We start from the raw sequence: 10513 nt of genomic DNA, 5'->3' as shown, positions 1-10513 counted from the left end.
TATCATAGAACGGTCTCCGTGGAAAGGTTCGAGTAGTTTCAGTATTTATTTATTTTGAAACGGTCTGACGTCTGAGTCTTTTTGAATGTATCGAGCGGTGTGGCGGTGTATGAGGTGACGCTGTTAGGTTACGGCGTACGGTTTTATTGTGAGGTTACAAGAAGCGCTGTTTATTTTGTCTTGCATAATAATAATAATAATCACACGACTGTGCATGGATTTTAGAAGATGAAAATATGGTTTTTATAAAAACGTCACAATGTGATTGGCTGTCTTCGGTGCCACGTCAAACTCAATGTAATGTTGCATCAGTTTTAGACTACTCCTACGCCTACTCCTACTCCTACTCCTACGATTATGTTCGCCAGTCAGGAATATCTGATAAATTCGATTATTCCTTCTTGTACTTGTAGTTTTTGATGCATTTTTAAAATCTATTGTGTATTTATTGTTTCGAGTGGGATCTAAGGTTACGGTACGTGAAAGTGCAGAGGATATACATTTACGGCTGTGAATACAAGCAGGTAAGAGTTCCCGCGGTTTTTGTTTTACCTCACGATGGTAATTTTTTACCTCACGATGGTAATTTTTTTTACCTCACGATGGTAATGTCCCCTCATGTTGGGTTAATTCGCGCCATTAATTAAATTAAATGATTAAAGAACTCCTTTTTGTAATGTTTTGACGTTTGTGGTAGGTTTTTGTAATAAATGGTCCAAATAAAAGATAATTCTCTTAAGATTGAATTGTTTTCGCTTTGTTACGAGTAATAAGAATTTGATGTAGGCCTACAGTATAGTGTAAGGGTGTGGTACACGCCTTAAGGTTACTGGTGGGACTGTACTGTACCGTGTACGAGCCACGAGGCAGGATATCCTCGTTATACTATTACTATAACATCTTTTCGATACCAGAGGCGGTCAAATGGCTTTGTCTATGTAATTAAAACATCCCGACATTTAACGGACGATTGTAGTAATTGGTCTGATCGTGCAGTTTTAGCAAAGGCTTTGAGTCAATTGAGTTTAGGATGTGTACAGTACAGACAGTACATGGACAGCTGCACTTACACGAGGAGTCCGTACGTAGTTTGACGACTTTGATGGACAACAGATGTCTTGAGCACATTGGCTCAGGTGAACCCCATCACCACAAAACACGTCATTAGCATTCGACAGTGTTTATTAATTAATTTGTTTTCCTATCTATGTACGGTATGTTTAATTAATTATGTTGTAGTTTCTTAATCCTTATTTATTTGGCTCTTCCAACTTTCAATCCTAGGTTTGAAATGCATGGGGGAACTAGAACGGCACTCAGTAGAGAGCATACCTCCACCTGGTTGGCCATATCGCTCAAAGGTGAAGAATCACTTAAAACGTTCTACCCAGCTGGATCCGGATTCGGATCTTCACCAAAATTGAATCGATTCTTCCTTGTCAAACACACAACCTGTCCACCAAGTTTCGTCCAAATCTGTTCATAACATTTTGAGATATCATGCTATGTATCGTTTTTGGCCCTCTTTCCCAATGGTCAGTAATCACTTTAAAAAAATTCTAGTAGCCGAATCCGGATCTTCACCAAAATCGAATCATTTCGTCCTTGTCACATACGCTACATCTCTGCCAAATCTCGTCTGAATGTGGCCACAACTTTTTGAGATATTTTGTTCACAAACAAACGGACAGACAGACGGGGGTAAAGAAACACAACCTCCATCCACCGTTGGTGGCAGAGACATGTAGACCACCCCATATAGTTCAATGGTTTTTAATTCATTTTTTTTGTTTTGTATTCCATTGAAGATGTTTTGAAGACGTAACTGAGATCTACTACTACGAACAATTATTTAATTGGCTATGTTCCTGTTGGTTGTGGTGTGAAATTTTGCCCAAGTCTCGCAGTATCAGGCTGGCCAGGCCTGGTATTGGATCGAGGTGATTTGTTCAGCGTGCTGGCGATAACTCGCTTGCTCTTCAGGAAAGACACTGTCGGATCTTCAACGTCCAACGGTTAATGCAAGCAGACGGGACACCCGGCTGAAGGTCCATCAGAAGGTCCTCACGCTTTGCGATGCAATCTCCCGCCTACGAAGCACCAACCTGACATTTTGTAGTCGGGCCGTAAATCGTACGCAGATTAGACATCTCAAAGGCAAGTGTGCTATCTCTGCATCATCCTGTTGGACAAATATCAGAACAGAGATGTGATGTTAAAATTAATATATCTTATTGTAACGGGGACCGATTGTCATGGGGACCGCAATGCTAACCCCCGCTCTAGCAGGGAAAATGGCCTTTAAAATGCATGTTGTGTTTGTTGTATTGTAACGGACTGTCTCCCAAATGAGTGATTCTAGACGGCTGACGATGAACTCTTAAGGTGCCGAGCGTAGGATTTCAGCGTAGCAGTGTCGGCACATGCGTGTGGTTTTAAGGTGAATTTGGTTAAGCTGGAAGGTGAGTTGGAGACTCAAAATCTACAGTGAATATATTTATACACTGCAACAGCAACAGGTTTAATAAATAATGAGGATGGGGGGCGCACAGCAAGAAAACAAAGAATGAAGGTGAAATAGAAACTCATTGGCACGCTTAACTAAACGGTGACTGCCAGTGTCCTCGCCAAAATCTGAAATGGAACTTATCACAGACACTTGTTTTGGGACACAGGACAACAACTGAATAATCGACAGGGTGGATGGGGTAGTTGTCTTTGTGGTCTTCCTGTTTTTTGTGAGACACCGAAGTGGTGGGTTGTGAAGGTTGGGCCTCCACTCGATTAGATTTGTTCCTCCCCCCCCCCCCCCCCCTGCTTCCCTCCATGCCCCACACAAAACCTCGTGTAGGAGACCATTCTATTGGAGAAACTTGTTTTGATGACAGATCTTCAGGTGAAGAACAAATTTTACAGCAAAAAGTCAAGTGACACACACACACACACACACCTATCAATGACAGTGTAATTGCGTTCTACATTTCCTGGATGTAAAATTGTCAAAAGTGACATAATTTAACCTGCATCATTTCAACAATGACATCATAATTTAACCTGCATCATTTCAACAATGACATCATTTCACTGACATCAGTGCATCCTGCAATTCCCCCTCAACCCTAACCTACCTCAGTTTAAGAGGCATATCAATAGAGTTCTTCTTTCTCTAATATCTATACTTTCCTTTGTGTGGCTTTTGGCTTTGAGTCGGGTGAAATTCCATTTTTAAAAACTTTATCTTTCGTCCTAGTTGAGATGATGGCCAGATTTGACAGCCTATCCTTTGACGTAGAGCGTAACGAACTCTTTATGAGCTCAGCTTTGAGAAAGAGCGTTTTGCCGATCCATCGATTACCTGCATTGTTAGTAACCCCCTCAGTCGCGTTTACATTTGGATATTAGTGTCGATAAGTGAGTTTTTGGTTACATTATTATATGTGTTTCTAGTGGAGTAAATCTTTTCAACACTGAGTTGTTAAGAAGCTTAAGTTCTTTCAGCAGCTTGTTAGGTTCCAGATTAGTTGAACTTGCATATGATACCTGTCGCTTTGCTGACGGGAATACCAATTTTTGCTGTGATGGATAATCTATGGGGCAAGAACAAAAATGGATTCCTGGGAGATCCTGCCCTCTGTGCGGGGATAGCCAGCGTCGCAAGTTGGTGTTTGCAGTTTTGCCATGTGTCCCCATGTACCCACACGCACCTTCCTTTTTTGCGTCGCAAACCTACCTGGGAGTTCCCTGAATCCCCCATCGTTGGTTTCATTGAAATTTGTTAATCCGTTCTCAAGTTGTAGCACGATAGATAGATAGATAGACAGACAGACAGACATGGCTCCTTTTTTTAGTGAGTTAGCAGAATGCGAAGGTCGTTACAACTTTTTCTAAGACAACTATCCCTCAAAGCTTTCGTGGTTATGTTGTTGTTTTTTTGTTGTTTTTTTGTTTACAAGATCGAGGCTCGTGAAAGAGCTAACATTAATCACACAAAAAGTCAAACCGACACATAAAACACAAAATAAGGGGAGCAGTAGACAAGATGGGGAGAGAGGGGGAAGGACACAAACACAACATTTGAGAGCAGGGACATCGAGAGAAATGTGGGAGGGAGGAGGCTTGGGGGGGAGGTGGGTGAGGTATAAAACATGAACACTGCAAGGACTTCCAGGAAAGAAGTTGGAATTTCAAAAAAAAGTGTATCTGGGGTGAATTAGCGGGGGTAGAAAAGATCAGCGTTTGGGATGGGGGAAGATAAGAGATGGTGGTGAACAGCTGTTTTAAAGACCTGGAGGGAGGAGTGGGATTGAAGGGAGTGGGGGAGTTTGTTCCAGAGGCGGGAGAAAAGGCTATAAAGTCTATAATGTTTAATGGCCATAAAGGTTTATTTCCTTCGTGATTTCAGAGAAGAGAGCAAATACCTATTTTGGGCGGCCAGAACATCCTCCCCCCTCCCCCCCAACCCCCTGGAGCGCCCTTTAATGAGCGCAGATTTTAATACGGTCAACCCGCCTTCATTAGGCATCAGATATGCAGCTTGTGGCCAAGTTTCATCAAAATTGTGTGTGGTTTCGGAGAAGCGGTCAAATACCAATTTTGGGGTTTGACCCTCCCTCCCTGTGGATCCCCAGATCCCCTCGATGAGTGCAGATTTTGCTGCCGTAAATTCACATTCGTTGGGGATCAGATATGAAACTTATGGCCAAGTTTTAACAAAATTGTGTGCTTGGTTGAAGTGATGACTGAAGTGTTGACTCACTCACTGAATGACTGAATGACTAAAGTCCAGTTCAGCTAAAAATGGGACAATAAGATTAGGATTGAGAGAGTATTCACCCTAACCTTTGCCTCTTATAATGGAAAATTCGTTTGAATTTACACGTTTTTCATTCACAACACTTGCTGTCATGCTGAAGGCGAGAAGCTTAGCTCAGGTGGATGACATAGGAGACTTCACGACCAGCCTGTCATGGGCCGACAGGTTCATGGCACACCATGATTTGTCGGTTTGACACCGCACACATATCTCCCAACATGTACCCGGTGACACGGCTAATAATACTACACACTTCCAGGTGAACAAAATGACATATGGTAGTTAATATAGAAAAGAAAAGATAAGGGCTCTTTAATATGTATAATAAAGGTAACAGGATAAAAAGATTGTTGAATAGAACACTTCTTTTCACACTGCTTTGGAATAAGGGTATTTGGGCTCTTTGGAGAGTGATTGGCAAACACAATGGGTGTGTGTGGGGTTTAGGGGAGTGGTGTAGGAATGCCAACATTGAATTAAATTGATTTCTGGGCTATCGGGATGGTGTAAAGGTACAAGCGCTTGCCCATTATGATCCTTCTTGGCCAAGAAACTGCTTCAGCAGAGCCAACATTCTGTAACAGATAATTATGTATGGTACATACAATGGATGGAGGTTGATTTCTAAAGAAGGCTTTCTGAACACTTTGGTTAATTCAAGTTGTTACACTGATATGTTACAACAAAGTCAACAAATTAAGTTATATTTCTTTGTTTCATGGCCATCTGCGGTTGAATGGAAATGTTCACAGCTCACACTATTAAAACTAGAATGTCACTTGGAAGAGCGCACACCTCCGCCAGACTGAACAGTTTACGTTTTGTATCTCGCTGATATGCCGGATCTGGATCCGGACCTGAACCAAAATCGAATAGGCTTGTTTTTGTTATCTACCCAACTCAATCCGTCCTTACGTTTTTGAAATATTGTCGCGCGAACCCTTCGGTTAATACCAGGGCTCGCGGATGGACCAGAACGGATTTACTTGAGGCGACGACCAAACACGGATTTTACTTGTGTAGCGCGGGAAGAGGAAGGGAAGTGGAAAGCTGCGGCAAAAGCGCTTACCTGGAGCGCGCCGACCGCGGCTTCGATCCTGCAGAGAATTAATTAACCGAACAACCACGAGATTTAATGTACAAAAATAGAGATTTATTCACGGACCCGATACAATGAAACGCAACGGCAATCAAATAAACTAAATCCAATATTGCGATCCCACACACCTCACTTCAGCAACGAGACACAGGTAGGAATTAAGGGAAAAGAAACGTCGTGTGGTTGTGAATGTGGTGCGTCCTTATCTGTCTGTGGTCTGTCGTCCCCACTTGGCTCCAAGCTCCGCTGCACCGCGAAGGCCTGAGCCAACGCCCACCCCAGACTCCTCATCGACTGCCCACGAGGTCTGTGCACCACTCTAAGCTTCAAAGCACTGAGCACCACGCAGATGGCGAGCCAACGACCACCAGGGACCTCCCAAGACCAAGTAGGGAAGCGCAGAGAGCACAAGACAGCCAGAAAGCACAAGGGTTCGAGCTGGACATGCAAGAGGGCCAGAGGGACGTGCTGCACAAGAGCGAACTCTATGTACAAGAGCCAAATGTCATTCGGCGCGCCCCGATATAACCTCCGTTACGACGGCAGCCTTGGCGCGCCACCCAATCAGTGCTTTCCACCGAACCTTCCAGCTTCGCGCCTCCCGCACTCGTTGGCTGGAGGTTCGCGCCTACTGCGCTGACCAATCACAGGCCTTTGCATGGTGATAGCTTGTTGCACTCTACGTGGCTAGGCCTGCCGGAGGTGTAGCTTTCTGTGGCCCATGCGGCGGTGCCCCGAACTGGCCTCTTGCGACCCTATCGCGAAATCCCTATCGCGACAGACGAAGCATGTTACCTATTCAGATCTACCTGACTCTAGATATTGCTTTACCATACCGACATAACACTATCATGCTATGTATGGTTTTTTGTTTTTGAAATATCATGCTCTGTATCGTTTTTTGTTTTTGAAATATCATGCTATGTATCGTTTTTTGACCGTATCTCTTAATGGTGAATAATCGCATAAAAATTATAGTATCTGGATCTTCACCAAAAACTAATAATTTTGTCCTTGTCAAACACTCAATATGGCCACAAAGGTCAATGCGGATCCATACATAACTCTGAGAGATATGCTGCTCACAGACAGACGGGGGAAAGCAACCTCTGTCCACGTCCAGTGGCAGAGGTAACTCGAGAATTCATAGAACACTATATCCCATGCAATGTTTAAGTGTATACAGGTGGGCCTTGCCATTTGCGGCGGGTGGCGGGTGGAGGGGGGTTATGTTCTTGAAAATCCCAGTGAACCACAAATCAGCGATGTGCAAACTTCGGGGGTGATGGGGAAAATGGGGTTAGGAATTTAAATTTTCAACTTTAAAATTTGTCCACTGTCCACACACTGTATCCTTCCTTAATTAACATGTTTGTGCCTTGTTTTTGTGGGGGGGTTTTTTCATGTACAAGAGTTGAAAACATAAAATAAAGTATATTTTCTTGTTTTAAGAACATAAAATAAAGTTTATTTTCTTGAGTTAAGATCATTAAACTTGCCTTTAATAATAATGATGATAACCGTGATCGAATAATGCTATGGTGATGATGGGGCTGATGGAAAGTGGAAAATGGTGAGGTGAGGTGGAAAGAACTGGGAAGTGGCCCTGTGCTGTGTGAAGGAAGGGTGTCGGAGTGAACTCCATTCAGTGTACAATGTGCGCTGAGTGGGTTCATCAAAAATGTAGTGGTCTGAGAGGGTCATTAACCAGTGTGGCAGCTACATTCTAATGTAAGGTGTGCACAGAGGGAGCTGCAGATGGAGGAAATGTTGAGTTGGATCTTGGAGACGGTGTGAAGCTGGAAGGTGTGAAAACATTTTGCTACCTCGGAGACATGCTGAATGGAGAAGGTGGATCAGACTCGGCAACGGTTTTTTTTTTTTTTTTTTTTTTTGTATACTGAATCGAGGCTCGTGAAAGAGCTAACATTTACTTCACAAACAAATCAACCAGACAAACAAAATATATAAAAAGCGGGAGCGGAAAACAAGATGGGGAGAGAAGGTGAAGCACACAAACACAACATTTGAGAGCAGGGAGATGTGTGGAAGGGAGAGGGCTTGGGGGGAGGAGGCATGGGAAGGGGGGGGGGGGGGGGTGGAGGGAGAAGTATAAAACACAAGGACACCAATGACTTCCAGGACAGAAGTTGGTATTTCAAAAAAGTGGAATTGTGGTGAAATTAGCGGGGGTAGAAAAGATCAAGGTTTTGGATGGGGGAAGATAAGAGATGGTGGTGAACAGCTGTTTTAAAGACCTGGAGGGTGGAGTGGGATTGAAGAGAGTGAGGGAGTTTGTTCCAGAGGCGGGAGAAAAGAGGAATGAAGGAGTGAAGGTGAGCAGAGAGTCTTGATTTTGGCAGTTTGACCATAAGAGGGTTGCAGGCAGATCTTGTGCGACCTGTAGGAATATTTGCGGGACAGAGCCCAGAGAGAGCTGGGGGGGCAAGGCCAGAGAGGAGTCGGTAGAAGATGGAAGACCACCAACCTGCCTGCGGTGAGTGAGTGAGAGGCCCTTGGAGTTAGCTTCATCGCGGGAGATTCCAATGATTCTGAATGCTTTGGTTTCAACAGCGAGGCTCGTGAAATAATGGTGATATTGCTCGCAATGGTGATATTGCAACGGTTGCTCGAGTGAGATGTGCATGGAAGAAGTTTCGGGAATTGAGTGGCGTGCTGATGATGAGGGGAGTGTCGTTGAAGCTGAAGGGAAAGGTGTATGCTGCATGTGTGAGAAGTGTTATGATTTATGGGAGCGAGACATGGGTAATGAACGTAGAGCAGCAACGAAGGTTGGAAAGGGTGGAAATGCGAATGGTTCGACGGATGTGCGGAGTATCGTTGAGAGAGAGAGGAAGACAAATGATGAATTGCGAAAGATGATGGGAATAGAGCCTGTGATTGATGCTGTGAAGAGGAACAGGTTGAGATGGTTTGGTCATGTGTTGAGGAAGGATGAAAGTGACTGGTTGAGAAGAGTGATGGAAATGAATGTAGAAGGAAGTAGAAGACGGGGAAGACCGAGAAAGACTTGGCTAAACATGGTGGAAGAAGAAATGCGGGCAAGGGGGTTAACAAGGAGAGATGCAGAAAATAGGGCAAAATGGAGAAGATTGTCATGGGGACCGCAAGGCTAACCCCCGCTCTAGCAGGGAAAATGGCCTTTAAAATGCATGTTGTTGTTGTTTGTTGATGATGGGGCTGATAAGGACGAGTTCATTGAGGTGATGATGATGATGATTATGGGAGGCTTGAGGGGGTTAGTGTGTTGACTGACCATGAATGAATGATCGTTTTAAGGCCATTTTCCCCGCGAGAGCGGGGGTTAGTCTTGCGGGCCCCATGACAATCATGGTTCTCTGTTTGAGGCAATGTTTTTATGGCCAGATGCCCTTCCTGACGCCAACCCTTAGTCGCCTCTTACGATGCGCAGGGATACGGTGTACCTATTCTAAACCGGGGTACACACCGGGAACATGTGTTGACCGACCATGTTAATCTATAATAATAATAAAAGGCAGTGTACGTCCGTCTGTCCATCTTTCTCCTCCATAACTCCAAAACGATGAAACCTAGTGGCCCAAACCTTGCATGCATACACCTGGACCTCCAACAGATTGCAAGGATGAAAACTGGGTGTTTGGGTGTGTTATGTCATCCTTTTTGAAGATGATTAACGAGGTGCTCATAAGAAAAACCCCAAAAAAGCTTACCAATATGGCGGCCTGCCATCTTGGTCAGCCCACTGCCACTCGCTGGGTTCTTAAGCTGCCATTTTGTTTCGGCCTATTCAAACGTGCCTTGCCTTGGAAACATGATTGATTAATAATTACAAAATTGAAGCATATCATCAAAATCTGGATTGGGATATGAGGATTGGATCCTGCAGACTAAATAAATGTCCAAATCTGGAGTGAAACCTGACAAAATTTACCATATCTAGCTATTTTTATACGTAAGTGTATATATTCATTTATTTAAGCGTGGCTGTGATTCTTCTTCTGGGGTTTTTTTTTTTTTTTTTTTAAACTTAATTTGTACTTCCATGGGATAGGGTGTCACTCCACTGTACCTGCAATCTGTTTTTAAAATTCCTTGGCCATTTCAACCAAAAGCAATCAGCTTGCTATCACTTACCATGCCAGCAGTTCCTTATCATTATCACCCATTTCGTTGGAGTGCTTAAGCCGCTTGGCGAGGGCTCGACAAATGAAATCAGAAGGCTGGGGAATTTTGGGTGTGTTATAACACCCTTTTTGAATATGATTAACCACCACTTAGTGAACGCTATTCAGGCTGCTTTTGCAAGCCATGGCGTTACAGTAGACAGAGCTCCCTTTTTGTTTTTACCGAACCATTTTTTATTGACTAACATTTTTGTGCAATATACTAGCCCTCCCCTACCTTGCCCCTCCCACTTCCCTCTCTCCTCCCCTTCCTTCCCCTCCTCCTCTCCTTTCCCCTCCTCCTCTCCTTTCCCCACCCCCTCTCCTTTCCCCACCCCCTCCTTTCCCCACCCCCCCTCCTTTCCCCACCCCCTCTCCTTTCCCCACCCCCTCTCCTTCCCTCCTCTCCTCCCCCCTCTCTTCATATTCCCGTCG

The 10513-nt window shown here is 44.2% G+C and overlaps 1 protein-coding gene across 3 annotated transcripts in view; it reads left to right on the top strand.

Annotated features, from left to right (window-relative positions):
• Positions 1-280: 280 nt before the first annotated feature.
• LOC137427118 (cationic amino acid transporter 2) overlaps positions 281-10513 on the top strand; it is a 100712-nt gene continuing 90479 nt past the window's right edge. For all 3 annotated transcript variants that reach the window (XM_078775504.1, XM_068116304.2, XM_078775502.1), the window contains exon 1: positions 281-524. The gene's annotated coding sequence lies outside the window, so the exon portion shown is untranslated. The remainder of the gene's footprint in view (positions 525-10513) is intronic.

This window comes from Myxine glutinosa, chromosome 1 (genome assembly GCF_964187855.1).
Source record: "Myxine glutinosa chromosome 1, kmMyxGlut1.1, whole genome shotgun sequence".
Classification (NCBI taxonomy): Eukaryota; Metazoa; Chordata; class Myxini; order Myxiniformes; family Myxinidae; genus Myxine; species Myxine glutinosa.
This window is presented reverse-complemented; position numbering and strand designations above follow the sequence as displayed.